The sequence below is a fragment of the Coregonus lavaretus genome (genome assembly GCF_964263955.1).
Source record: "Coregonus lavaretus genome assembly, chromosome: 2".
Lineage (NCBI taxonomy): Eukaryota > Metazoa > Chordata > Actinopteri > Salmoniformes > Salmonidae > Coregonus > Coregonus lavaretus.
Genome location: NC_139989.1, coordinates 61,704,052 through 61,718,632, shown reverse-complemented (window position 1 = coordinate 61,718,632; position 14,581 = coordinate 61,704,052). Strand labels below are relative to the sequence as shown.

The 14,581-nt window shown below is 42.0% G+C and overlaps 1 long non-coding RNA gene across 1 annotated transcript; it reads right to left on the bottom strand.

Annotated features, from left to right (window-relative positions):
- Positions 1-2,846: 2,846 nt before the first annotated feature.
- LOC311145203 lies at positions 2,847-13,257 on the bottom strand. The gene is made up of 3 exons (XR_014614567.1): positions 12,916-13,257; positions 5,133-5,316; positions 2,847-4,981 (listed from the first exon to the last, which is right to left on the bottom strand). It is a non-coding gene; the product is annotated as an uncharacterized lncRNA (long non-coding RNA).
- Between the last annotated feature and the right edge of the window lie 1,324 nt (positions 13,258-14,581).

The window sequence follows — 14,581 nt, the reverse complement described above, 5'->3', positions numbered from 1 at the left end:
ACAGAGTAGCAGCAGCATATTTGAAGAGTATGAAAGTGTGTCTGTGTGGGGCGCCCAAGTGTGTGTGTGTGTGTGTGTGTGTTGACGTGAGTATGTGAGTAGGGTCTAGTGAGAATTCTGTTGATAAATACTAATAAAGGGGGTAGATGAACAGTGCCTTCGGAAAGTATTCAGACCCCTTGACTTTTTCCACATTTTGTTACTTTACAGACGTATTCTAAAATTGATTAAATTATTTTTTCCCCCTCTTCAATCGACACACAATACCACATAATGACAAAGTGAAAACAGGTTTTTAGAAATTTTTGCAAATGTATTAAAAACAAACAGAAATACCTTATTTATATAAGTATTCAGACCCTTTACTATGAAACTCAAAATTGAGCTCAGGTGCATCCCGTTTCCATTGATCATCCTTGAGAGTCCACCTGTGGTAAATTCAATTGATTGGACATGGTTTGGAAAGGCACACACCTGTCTATATAAAAGGTCCCACAGTTGACAGTGCATGTCAGAGCAAAAACCAAGCCATGAGGTCGAAGGAATTGTCAGCAGAGCTCCGAGACAGGATTGTGTTGAGGCACAGATCTGGGGAAGGGTACCAAAAAATGTCTGCAGCATTGAAGGTCCCCAAGAACACAGTGGCCTCCATCATTCTTAAATGGAAGAAGTTTGGAAAAACCAAGACTCTTCCTAGAGCTGGCTGCCCGGCCAAACTAACCAATCGGGGAAGAAGGGCCTTGGTCAGGGAGGTGACCATGAACCCGATGGTCACTCTGACAGAGCTTCAGAATTCCTCTGTGGAAATTGAGAACCTTCCAGAAGGACAACCATCTCTGCAGCACTGCACCAATCAGGCCTTTATGGTAGAGTGGCCAGATGGAAGCCACTCCTCAGTAAAAGGCACATGACAGCCCGCTTGGAGTTTGCTAAAAGGCACCTAAAGGACTCTCAGACCATGAGGAACAAGATTCTCTGGTCTGATGAAACCAAGATTGAACTCTTTGCCCTGAATGCTAAGCGTCACGTCTGGAGGAAACCTGGCACCATCCCTATGGTAAAGCATGGTGGTGGCAGCATCATGCTGTGGGGATGTTTTTCAGCGGCAGGGAGTGGGAGACTAGTCAGGATCGAGGGAAAGATGAACGGAGCAAAGTACAGAGAGATCCTTGATGAAAACCTGCTCCAGAGCGCTCAGGACCTCACACTGGGGCGAAGGTTCACCTTCCAACAGGACAACAACCCTACGCACACAGCCAAGACAACGCAGGAGACAAGTCTCAATGTCCTCGAGTGGCCAGAGCCCGGACTTGAACCCGATCTAACATCTCTGGAGAGACCTGAAAATAGCTGTGCAGCGACGATCCCCATCCAACCTGACAGAGCTTGAGAAGATCTGCAGAGAAGAATGGGAGAAACTCCCCAAATACAAGTGTGCCAAGCTTGTAGCGTCATACCCAAGAAGACTCAAGTCTATATTCGCTGCCGAAGGTGCTTCAACAAAGCACTGAGTAAAGGGTCTGAATACTTATTTTTAATAAATTTGCAAAAATGTAAAAAAAAAAAAAACTGTTTTTGCTTTGTCATTATGGGGTATTATGTGTAGATTGATGAGGACAAAAAACAATTTAATCAATTTTAGAATAAGGCTGTAACGTAACACAATGTGGAAAAAGTCAAGGGGTCTGAATGCTTTCCAAATGCACTGTAAATAGTCTGGGTAGCTACTTGATTAACTGTTCAGCAGTCTTATGGCTTGGGGGTAGAAGCTGTTCAGGAGCCTTTTGGTCCCAGACTTGGCGCTCCGGTACCGCTTGCCGTGCGGTAGCAGAGGGAACAGTCTATGACTTGGGTGGCTGGAGTCTTGACAATTTTTAAGGCCTTCCTCTGACACCGCCTGGTATAGAAGTCCTGGATGGCAGGAAACTTTGGCCCTAATGATGTACTGGGCAGTATGCATTACCCTCTGTAGCACCTTGCGGTTGGATGCCGAGCAGTTGCCATACCAAGCGGGGATGCAGCCTGTCAAGATGCTCTCAATGGTGCAGCTGTATAACTTTTTGAGGATCTGAGGGCCCATGACAAATATTTTCAGCCTCCTGAGGGGGAAGGGGCGTTGTGCCCTCTTCAAGACTGTGTTTGTGCGTTTGGACCATGATAGGTCCTTACTGATGTGGACACTGAGGAACTTGACGCTCTTGACCCGCTCCACTACAGCCCTGTTGATGAATTCGTCCCTTAGTTTCCTGTAGTCCACGATAAGCTCCTTTGTCTTGGCCACGTTGAGGGAGAGGTTGTTGTCCTGGCATCACACTGCCAGGTCTCTGACCTCTTCCCTATAGGCTGTCGTATCATTGTCGGTGATCAGGCCTACCACCGTCGTGTCATCTGCAAACTTAAATGATGGTTTTGGAGTCATGCGCGGCCACCCAGCCGTGGGTGAACAGAGTACAGGAGGGGATTGAGCACACACCCCTGACGAGCTCCCGTGTTGAGGAGCTCCCGTGTTGTGGGTCAGCGTGGCGGATGTGTTGTTGCCTACCATTTCCACCTGGGGGAGGCCTGTCAGGACGTCCAGAATCCAGTTGCAGAGGGAGGTGTTCAGTCCCAGGGTCCTTAACTTAGTGATGAGCTTGGAGGGCACTATGGTGTTGAACCCTGAGCTGTAGTCAATGAACAGCATTCTCACGTAGGTGTTCCTTTTGTCTAGGTGGGAAAGGTTTATCAGCTTCTTGATCTGCCATACCTGTCAGGTGGATGGATTATCTTGGCAAAGGAGAAATGCTCACTAATAGGGATGTAAACAAATTTGTGCACAAAATGAGAGAAATAATATTTTTGTGTATGTCAAATTTCTGGGATCTTTTATTTCAGCTCATGAAACATGGGACCAATACTTTACAAGTTGCGTTTATATTGTTGTTCATGGATATTATTATGTAAAGTATAATTTATTATAGTTTTACGAGCATTTTAATCAATTTTGGAAATAAATAATTTACATAAATAAAATATCAAATTAAAGTGATAAGCAGACGTTGTTCAGAAGATAATGGATTGAATTTATTGATCAATTGAATACACACCTACTATTGTTGAAACATTATTCTACATAATGACATTTAATAATAATAGTATCATGAGTATATGAAAGAAGATACAATTATTAACACACAGGTTCACTATGACATTTTCTATGATAACATGTATCAATTTAGATCACAAATGTGTGATATTACACAGACACAGGGGACCTGATCCTAGATCAGAGCTGCATATTATGCTCCTCAGAGGTTACCATGGTGATCAGACTAAGTCAACTGTTTAAGAATGGGAGATGGATATGACTGTTTACTAGATGTTTTCTATTGATCCTTTATTTAGGGATCTGGAACTGGTGTTGGATAGGAGGGAGATCAAATACGGCACATTTCTGTTTTCTGGTGTTTTTTCATTGGCCCTAAATGAGAAAAGCTCTTTCCACATTGACAGACATAAGGTTTCTCTCCAGTGTGTGTTCGCTGGTGTGAATTAAGATGTCCTGATAGAGCAAAGCTCTTCCCACATAGACAGACATAAGGTTTCTCTCCAGTGTGTGTTCGCTGGTGTGAATTCAGGGTCCCTGATTGACTGAAGCTTTTCCCACATTGATCACAGCTATAGGGCTTCTCTCCAGTGTGTGTTCGCTGGTGTGTAGTCAGGCTGTCAGTTAGAGCAAAGCTCTTCCCACACTGATCACAGCTATAAGGCTTCTCTCCTGTGTGTGTTCGCAGGTGTCTATTCAGGTGTTCTGATAGAGCAAAGGTCTTCCCACACTGATCACAGCTGTAAGGCTTCTCTCCAGTGTGTGTTCGTTGGTGTCTGGTTAGGGAGGAAGCTCGAGCAAAGCTCTTCCCACACTGATGACAGCTATAAGGCTTCTCTCCAGTGTGTGTTCGCTGGTGTCTATTCAGGGTGGAAGCTAGAGCAAAGCTCTTTCCACATAGACAAACATAAGTTCTCTCTCCAGTGTGTGTTCGATGGTGTCTCGTCAGGGAGGAAGCTCGAGCACAGCTCTTCCCACAATGATAACAGCTATAAGGTTTTTCTCCAGTGTGTGTTCGCTGGTGTGTAGTCAGGGTGGAAGCTAGAGCAAAGCTCCTCCCACACTGGTGACAGCTATAAGGCTTCACTCCAGTGTGTGTTATCTGGTGTGTAGTCAGCTCTCCTGACCGAGCAAAGCATTGCCCACACTGATCACAGCTATAAGGTTTCTCTCCAGTGTGTATGCGCTGGTGTATAGTTAGTTTTTCTGATACAGCAAAGCTCTTTCCACACTGTTCACAGCTATAAGGCTTCTCTCCAGTGTGTACACGCTGGTGTATGGTTAGAGCTCCCAAGTTAACAAAGCCTTTCCCACAATCAAGGCAGGGGTAAGGCTTCTCCCCTGTATGAATTCTCAGATGGAATTTTAAGGTGTGAGAAGCAGTGAAACTCTTTCCACACTGTGAGCATCTGTAAGGTTTCTCTCCTGTATGGCTTCTTCTATGTACTTTAAGACCCCCTGGACAAGTGAAACTCTTCCCACACTGAGAGCAGCTGTACGGTTTCTCTCCTGTATGGATTCTCAGATGAGATTTTAAGGTGTTAGATGCAGCAAAACTCTTTCCACACTGAGAGCAGCAGTACGGTTTCTCTCCTGTATGGATTCTTAGATGAGACTTTAAGGTATTAGATGCAGCAAAAGTCTTCCCGCACTGAGGGCAGCGGTATGGTTTCTCTCCTGTGGAAATCCGCTGGTGAATTAAGGACCTTCGTGTAGTGAAACTCTTCCCAAAGTCAGAGCAGCAGTGGTGAGGTTTCTTCCCTGTACGTCTCTGCTGGTGTTTCTTGGGGTGTTCTGATCGGGAGAGACTCTTCTCTGTCTCGTCAGCATGATGTTGTTGAGGCTCTCCAGATGATAAGTCCCTCCCACTGAGAGAACGACGGTTAGGGGTGTCCCCTGTGAAACAAAGACATTGAATAACTACGTTTTGGAAATGTGGGTCCATAAACAAATATTATCATCAATATCCAGTATATTTTTTATCAATCAATTAACAGAAGTTGCAGGAACAGATTGTAGTCTTATCCACACACACCATTGTTCTTACTTGATGAAATAAAATCTCCATCTCCCTCCTCATGTCCTTCTCTCACAGTTCCACTCTGCCCTGATGTTTTCCTGCAGTCTACCAGCCAAACAGACACCCTCTTCAGACCCAGCAGTAAGGCGCTACCGGGAGAGTTGTGACCAGGGGACTCCGGCAGGGTGGAGGGGGACGGGCTAGCTCTGTCCTGGTGACCACAGGAAGTATTGTACATAGAATATAATTAGATCACTTTGGCACATTTTTCAAACAGAAGTGGTACAGTGGGGAAAAAAAGTATTTAGTCAGCCACCAATTGTGCAAGTTCTCCCACTTAAAAAGATGAGAGAGGCCTGTAATTTTCATCATAGGTACACGTCAACTATGACAGAAAAATTGAGAAGAAAAAAATCCAGAAAATCACATTGTAGGATTTTTAATGAATTTATTTGCAAATTATGGTGGAAAATAAGTATTTGGTCACCTACAAACAAGCAAGATTTCTGGCTCTCACAGACCTGTAACTTCTTCTTTAAGAGGCTCCTCTGTCCTCCACTCGTTACCTGTATTAATGGCACCTGTTTGAACTTGTTATCAGTATAAAATACACTTGTCCACAACCTCAAACAGTCACACTCCAAACTCCACTATGGCCAAGACCAAAGAGCTGTCAAAGGACACCAGAAACAAAATTGTAGACCTGCACCAGGCTGAGAAGACTGAATCTGCAATAGGTAAGCAGCTTGGTTTGAAGAAATCAACTGTGGGAGCAATTATTAGGAAATGGAAAACATACAAGACCACTGATAATCTCCCTCGATCTGGGGCTCCACGCAAGATCTCACCCCGTGGGGTCAAAATGATCACAAGAACGGTGAGCAAAAATCCCAGAACCACACGGGGGGACCTAGTGAATGACCTGCAGAGAGCTAGGACCAAAGTAACAAAGCCTACTATCAGTAACACACTACGCCGCCAGGGACTCAAATCCTGCAGTGCCAGACGTGTCCCCCTGCTTAAGCCAGTACATGTCCAGGCCCGTCTGAAGTTTGCTAGAGTGCATTTGGATGATCCAGAAGAGGATTGGGAGAATGTCATATGGTCAGATGAAACCAAAATATAACTTTTTGGTAAATACTCAACTCGTCGTGTTTGGAGGACAAAGAATGCTGAGTTGCATCCAAAGAACACCATACCTACTGTGAAGCATGGGGGTGGAAACATCATGCTTTGGGGCTGTTTTTCTGCAAAGGGACCAGGACGACTGATCCGTGTAAAGGAAAGAATGAATGGGGCCATGTATCGTGAGATTTTGAGTGAAAACCTCCTTCCATCAGCAAGGGCATTGAAGATGAAACGTGGCTGGGTCTTTCAGCATGACAATGATCTCAAACACACAGCCCGGGCAACGAAGGAGTGGCTTCGTAAGAAGCATTTCAAGGTCCTGGAGTGGCCTAGCCAGTCTCCAGATCTCAACCCCATAGAAAATCTTTGGAGGGAGTTGAAAGTCCGTGTTGCCCAGCGACAGCCCCAAAACATCACTGCTCTAGAGGAGATCTGCATGGAGGAATGGGCCAAAATACCAGCAACAGTGTGTGAAAACCTTGTGAAGACTTACAGAAAACGTTTGACCTGTGTCATTGCCAACAAAGGGTATATAACAAAGTATTGAGAAACTTTTGTTATTGACCAAATACTTATTTTCCACCATAATTTGCAAATAAATTCATAAAAAATCCTACAATGTGATTTTCTGGATTTTGTTTTCTCATTTTGTCTGTCATAGTTGACATGTACCTATGATGAAAATTACAGGCCTCTCTCATCTTTTTAAGTGGGAGAACTTGCACAATTGGTGGCTGACTAAATACTTTTTCCCCCCACTGTATATATTTTTTTACTCTTAGTACAAATGTCAAAACCTATAACACTTGTAATGTCTTATGTTCAGAACCTTTCATTGAGCATTCATTTGAGTTGAACACATATTTCACCCCTGAGTGAATCTTGATTAACCCAGAACTAAAGTCTCACGTAATTGGTCAGCCGCTCGATTAACTTCTGGGTTCATACGTGGAGAGATTAAGAGATTCTAGAACAAGGAGCAGAACCGGAATGAGGAGCTCCTCCCTCTTTCAAGATACGGGCCGAATGTCCCCTCCCCTTCCAAACTGTGAAAGATGGAAAAGGAAAGAAATAGCCTCCCCTTCCACTGCCGGGACTTGAGGTAGGCCTATACAAACAGTCTAATACATCTTTAAGCAGGAATTAAGAAACATTAGTAAACTAAAAACATTCAAAAATAGTCATAAGAACAGAATAGCATATTGTGAGTTTAAAGGTAGACTCAGCAATATGACGTAGGCTATATGCACAAAGTAAACAGCATAGTGAGTCAATTTCCGCAATAACCAAGAGCGTTGAAGCGCGAGGCTAAACTTCTCCACTGTTTTGGTCCAGTGGCTACCATGCTGGAACAGCGTGAAGTGTACCCTTGCACATTCACAGATACTGTGTGTGACTGAGTGAGAGTGAAGTCTTGCATCTCGCTCATTGCAATGTCTGCAGTGCTGCTTGTGGCATCATTTAGCTGAGTCTGCCTTTAAAGTAGCCTATTTTACAGTCGCTATGCAATTTAGTAGACAAGACACTCCTATATTCATGTGCCCTCACAGTCAAGACATCTATTTTTTTTTAAAAAGTGAGAAGGAGGTATTGGTAAAAAAAAAAAAAAAAAAAAAAATTCACGAGTGCCACAATGCCTACTCCACCCATGCACTACCAAGGTTTTACAGCCCACAGCTTTGACCTACTACAGTAGCTTCGTTGGTCTATTGTACTTCCAACTATGTGTATGCAGGTTGCTTAGGATTCAAACCTCGTGAATTTCCTTTCTTTTTCAGCTTCAGACCAATCCCTACTTCTCACTTACAACTTAGTTTTTTGTATAGAAATTCCCTGCTTTTTACACTGGAAGGTGATTTTCTTTTAAAAAGGTGCATTATACAACATTTCATTACATTAACCAAGTCTGCCATTGGCAGTGCTACTGTAAACTTTAATTTGGCCTCTGCCAAAAAGTTTACAGTAGCACAGGTGGTATGCTTGCATAACTGCCAGGGTTTCTGGTTTAAACCCTGGTCTGCTGGCTGTTGCCCTATAATAGCTCAAATCAGTTTTGAACTAACTATTAAAGTATGTTTAGAATTGACCATGGATAGTCATAAGTAATTGTCTGCAGCATTCAGACGGTGAATAGCTCAATTGATTGTGACAGTCTTACATTGTAAAATACGACTCAATTCTCATTGAAAGCTAAGTAAAGGAAAATGGTTGTCATTGAATTAAAGGTTGAATACTTGAAGGTCATATAACTCAGCCATAGAAACTAAACAAAGATATCCCCATGTACAATAGTCTTTCTTGTGCCTTTTACAGCTTGTTTCTAGCCTAAAGCGTTGCAGTTATGCATCCTATACATTTATATAATTAGGGTTTGGCTAGTCCAGCATCCAGATCCTGTTATAATGTAAATACAAATGGCAGAGTTGTTAGTTTGGAACTGTTGATCAGCACAGATTTTGATTAAAATGTCAAGACAGGAGAAGGAGCATACTGGAATGTATTCTGGATGTTCAAAACGGGTGAGTTTTTCTTGATGCTAGCAAGCATGCATTTGCACACTGCAGTGCACAACGTGCTGTTTACATGTGCATTTGTTTTCTCAGCTACAGTTTGAGTTGTGTTCTGTCTGACAGTGAAATATGGCTAGCTCTTACCATAGCTTGGACAATTTGCCAAAGTTTGGTGTAGGTTTTGAACTTATGTAGCTCGCTAGCTAGCTATGTTTTGTGGAAAAATGTACGACCGGCATTTGGACGTGAACTAGCTACAGTGAGGGAAAAAAGTATTTGATCCCCTGCTGATTTTGTACGTTTGCCCACTGACAAAGAAATGATCAGTCTATAATGTTAATGGTAGGTTTATTTGAACAGTGAGAGACAGAATAACAACAACAAAATCCAGAAAAACCATGTCAAAAATGTTATAAATGTATTTACATTTTAATGAGGGAAATAAGTATTTGACCCCCTCTCAATCAGAAAGATTTCTGGCTCCCAGGTGTCTTTTATAAATGTAACGAGCTGAGATTAGGAGCATACTCTTAAAGGGAGTGCTCCTAATCTCAGCTTGTTACCTGTATAAAAGACACATGTCCACAGAAGCAATCAATCAATCAGATTCCAAACTCTCCACCATGGCCAAGACCAAAGAGCTCTCCAAGGATGTCAGGGACAAGATTGTAGACCTACACAAGGCTGGAATGGGCTACAAGACCATCGCCAAGCAGCTTGGTGAGAAGGTGACAACAGTTGGTGCGATTATTCGCAAATGGAAGAAACACAAAATAACTGTCAATCTCCCTCGGCCTGGGGCTCCATGCAAGATCTCAACTCGTGGAGTTGCAATGATCATGAGAACGGTGAGGAATCAGCCCAGACCTACACGGGAGGATCTTGTCAATGATCTCAAGGCAGCTGGGACCATAGTCACCAAGAAAACAATTGGTAACACACTACGCCGTGAAGGACTTAAATCCTGCAGCGCCCGCAAGGTCCCCCTGCTCAAGAAAGTGCATACATACCCGTCTGAAGTTTGCCAATGAACATCTGAATGATTCAGAGGAGAACTGGTGAAAATGTTCTGGTCAGATGAGACCAAAATGGAGCTCTTTGGCATCAACTCAACTCGCTGTGTTTGGAGGAGGAGGAATGCTGCCTATGACCCCAAGAACACCATCCCCACCGTCAAACATGGAGGTGGAAACATTATGCTTTGGGGGTGTTTTTCTGCTAAGGGGACAGGACAACTTCACCGCATCAAAAGGGACGATGGACGGGGCCATGTACCGTCAGATCTTGGGTGAGAACCTCCTTCCCTCAGCCAGGGCATTGAAAATGGGTCGTGGATGGGTATTCCAGCATGACAATGACCCAAAACACACGGCCAAGGCAACAAAGGAGTGGCTCAAGAAGAAGCACATTAAGGTCCTGGAGTGGCCTAGCCAGTCTCCAGACCTTAATCCCATAGAAAATCTGTGGAGGGAGCTGAAGGTTAGAGTTGCCAAACGTTAGCCTCGAAACCTTAATGACTTGGAGAAGATCTGCAAAGAGGAGTGGGACAAAATCCTGAGATGTGTGCAAACCTGGTGGCCAACTACAAGAAACGTCTGATCTCTGTGATTGCCAACAAGGGTTTTGCCACCAAGTACCAAGTCATGTTTTGCAGAGGGGTCAAATACTTATTTCCCTCATTAAAATGCAAATCAATTCATAACATTTTTGACATGCTTTTTTCTGGATTTTGTTGTTGTTATTCTGTCTCTCACTGTTCAAATAAACCTACCATTAAAATTATAGACTGATCATTTCTTTGTCAGTGGGCAAACGTACAAAATCAGCAGGGGATCAAATACTTTTTTCCATCACTGTATCATTTGCTAGCTTATGTGTCGAGTTCAGATGTTGTCTGGCTCTAGCTAGCTAATGGCTGAAGTTATTTGTGTAACAAACCTTCCATAAACAAATATAGCTGGCTACCTTTCTTTACCTGTTCGTTAGCTAGCTAGCTAACTTTCAGCTGACTGGTGTTAGCTAGCTAGCTACAGAGGCTAGCTGCTGGACTTTGGACAAGCAAGCTAATGTTAGCTAATAGCCGCTGTATTGTTGCCGAGCAACTGAGTTGCTGACCCACTTAGATAGAACTCTGAGATTTGGCAGAAAATATGTTAGCATTGTCAGAAATGCTACAAAATGGTAGCACATCGTTGGTTCTTAACGGACGCAAATGTGCACATGAGAGCGATAAATTATAAATGTAATAACTATTGTTGCACCTACAAATTTAGTCAATTCAAACATTTTTAAGTCCAATGGTCACTTTATGGATGCTATAGTCTCATTTTAATCCGACGTCGAGAATTTGAGCTAGGTAGGCACAGAAAATACTCTGAAAACTCAATTGCTAAGGACCCTGTTAGAAATCCGGTATATGGTTCTCCGTAACGGCTGGACAGCTCATGACGAGAGGTGGGGAGTGTATTGTGTATCTCCAATCAAGTTGATTTGCGAGTTTTGGTGTCATATTGGCTTAATATAATATAATATGCCATTTAGCTGACGCTTTTATCCAAAGCGACCTACAGTCATGCGTGCATACATTTTTGTGTATGGGTGGTCCCGGGGATCGAACTCACTACCCTGGCGTTACAAGCGCCATGCTCTACCAGCTGAGCTACAGAGGACCATGATGGTAGGGAGATTTTAATTTTACATTGAGCTTCAACTAATGCATACTCAGCGTGACTACAACCTTGATGGAATAAAACAATAAAATAGAAAATAATAATTTGTTCATAATTTGAAAAGGGGCTCATTCGCTGATTTTGAGTGTTGAAATAATTATGTCAGGGTTATAAACCTTAGAACCTATTATGTTCTATAACATAGACGTTCGGGTTAGGTTCTGCCTGAAATTTCACAATTATTTTTTTTCACCCCATGACAGACATCTGTTTGGTGAGTAGGTTTTTTGGGAGGTTGAATGTGTGCTATGTGTGCCCATGCAGTTCCTTGTACTTGACAGAAAGCAATATCAAATTGCTGTGGTGTCTTCTACTTATGTTGTAGACCGCTGCCTACCTGAACTTACATGATTGATGTGATTTTTGTTTCACTGTCCGGCTATTCTAAAGAAAAAGGTGTAGGCTAGGCTGAATTATTTCTCCATGATTATGACTTTACCTGCTCGTTGCCCATTGCCTTGTATCAATCCCCTTACAAAAAAAGATTGCAGTCAGATTGCAGTATAACTGCAGTTACAGTTATTCTGCAATTACTGCATCCAAAATACCAGTCGACAGTAGTCAGTGGTGGAAAAAGTACCCAATTGTCATACTTGAGTAAAAGTAAAGATACCTTACTAGAAAATTACTCAAGTAAAATTAACCCAGTAAAATACTACTTGAGTAAGAGTCTAAAAGTATTTGGTTTTAAATATACTGAAATATCGCAAACAAGACAGCATCATTTTCTTGTTTTTTTAGTTTACGGATAGCCAGGGGCATGCTCCAACACTCAGACGTCATTTACAAACGAAGCATGTGTTTAGTGAGTCAGATCAGGGCCAGTAGGGATGACCAGGGATTTTCTCTTGATAAATGTGTGAATTAGGCAATTTTCCTGTCATGCTAAGCATTCAAAATGTAACGAATACTTTCGGGTGTCAGGGAAAATGTATGGAGTAAAAAGTACATAATTTTCTTTAGGAATGTAGTTTAGTAAAAGTTGTCAAAAATATAAATAGTAAAGTAAAGTACATATACCCCAAAAAAACTACTTAAGTAGTACTTTAAAGTATTTGTACTTAAGTACTTTACACCACTGACTGTAGTTACTGCACTTTTACTGCAGCTGCAAAACTGCAATCTTTTTTTGTAAGGGTCTGTGTGCGATAGGCTAATAGGTTACTTTGCTGAAGGACAAAATATCCCAACAAGTTTTAATTACCGCCATGGTTTCTTTTGTCGAGTAGTTCAAATGGAACCATTGATGCGGAAGATCAAATATTATGAAAACTAGGCCAATACATTTGATACAGCATAGCAGAGCTATAGGCTACTGTTAGTTAACGAAATTCACCTTTTTATGCCACACAGCAGAGCTATAATGTTAAAAGTTAGCCAAACGTATCATTTTATACAGCACAGCAGAGCTATCCACTACTGTTAAAAGGCAACCAAACTTACCAGATCCATCAAGCAAGCTACTGTTTCTTCAGCGTTTCTTCACATGACAAGAAATGTGTAGGCAACAGTTATTCGCTATTCCTTTGTCATAGCGTTCAGATAAAGATTAGACCAGAGCAATCAAACATCTAATTAAATACCAGAAGACGATGTAAGTTGTGACAAATAAACATCTCATGTAGGCTGATCTTACTTCAGAAAAATTATATATAAAGAGTTTAACTGATCTATAAAAGTCAAGTCAAGAAAACGTTCAACAACACCCTTTTTTACCCAAGAGCCACTTGGAAGAACAACAACAACTTCTTCTTCTTCTTCTTCTTCTTCTTCTTCTTCTTCTTCTTCTTCTTCTTCTTCTTCTTCTTCTTCTTCTTCTTCTTCTTCTTCTTCTTCAAGTTTTATTGGCGAATCGCAACCAATTTACAGGTGCATACACCGCCACCTACTGTACTGGAGAGTGAGTCCGGTCACGACCCATCTATACCACTATATTCTCTTAACTAACCCTGAATTTCAAATAACATAAAATAATTCCATATAAACCTCACTATTCCCATCACCCCCACCCAAAATACCATCCACTCCCCATTCCCCTGTCAAACACAACTTTCTCTTGGAGAGTCTAACTATTTTTTTGGGCTGAGGCCCAGTGAGTGTAGCCTCATAAATACCAGACGGATTACCGCTGCGCTATCCATGCAGCGAACCAGTAAAACCCGATTTATGATCAATACGATGTCTGCAGTGGCCATACAGCATTTACAGCGATGCATTCTCTGCAGAAGTCAAGGCATTCATTTTTCTTGCTCTTCACAGAGCAGAGCATGTTGTGAAATAAGTTGTCTTCTTCTTCAAATCAAATCAAATCACATTTTATTTGTCACAGACACGTGTTTAGCAGATGTTATAGCGGGTGTAGCGAAATGCTTGTGCTTCTAGCTCCGACAGTGCAGTAATATCTAACAATCGGTGAGGTTTAATGGCGGTTGGCATCCATGTTGCATTACCGGCACCAAGTAGACTGGGGTATAAATCCTTACTATATATACTTAATAATATACTATATATTATATATATTAATAATACTTTACGGAAAAAAAGGAAAAAGGGGAAAGAATAAAACATTTACATATACACATATAATAACAACAATAGTTATTTGTTTAGATAGAGTCAAGGATACAGTGCATTCGGAAAGTATTCAGACCCCTTCACTTTTTCCACATTTTGTTACATTACAGCCTTATTCTAAAATGGATTAAATTGTTGTTGTTTTTTTCTCATCAATTTACACACAATACCCCATAATGACAAAGCAAAAACAGGTTTTTAGACATTTCTGGAAAAAACTGAAAATATCATATTTACATAAGTATTCAGACCCTTTACTCAGTACTTTGTTAAAGCACCTTTGGCAGCAATTAAAGCCTTGAGTCTTCATGGGTATGATGCTACAAGCTTGGCACACCTGTATTTGGGGAGTTTCTCCCATTCTTCTCTGCAGATCCTCTCAAGCTCTGTCAGGTTGGATGGGGAGCGTCGCTGCAAAGCTATTTTCAGGTCTCTCCAGAGATGTTAGATCGGGTTCAAGTCCGGGCTTTGGCTGGGCCACTCAAGGACATTCAGAGACTTGTCCCGAAGCCACTCCTGCGTTGTCTTGGCTGTG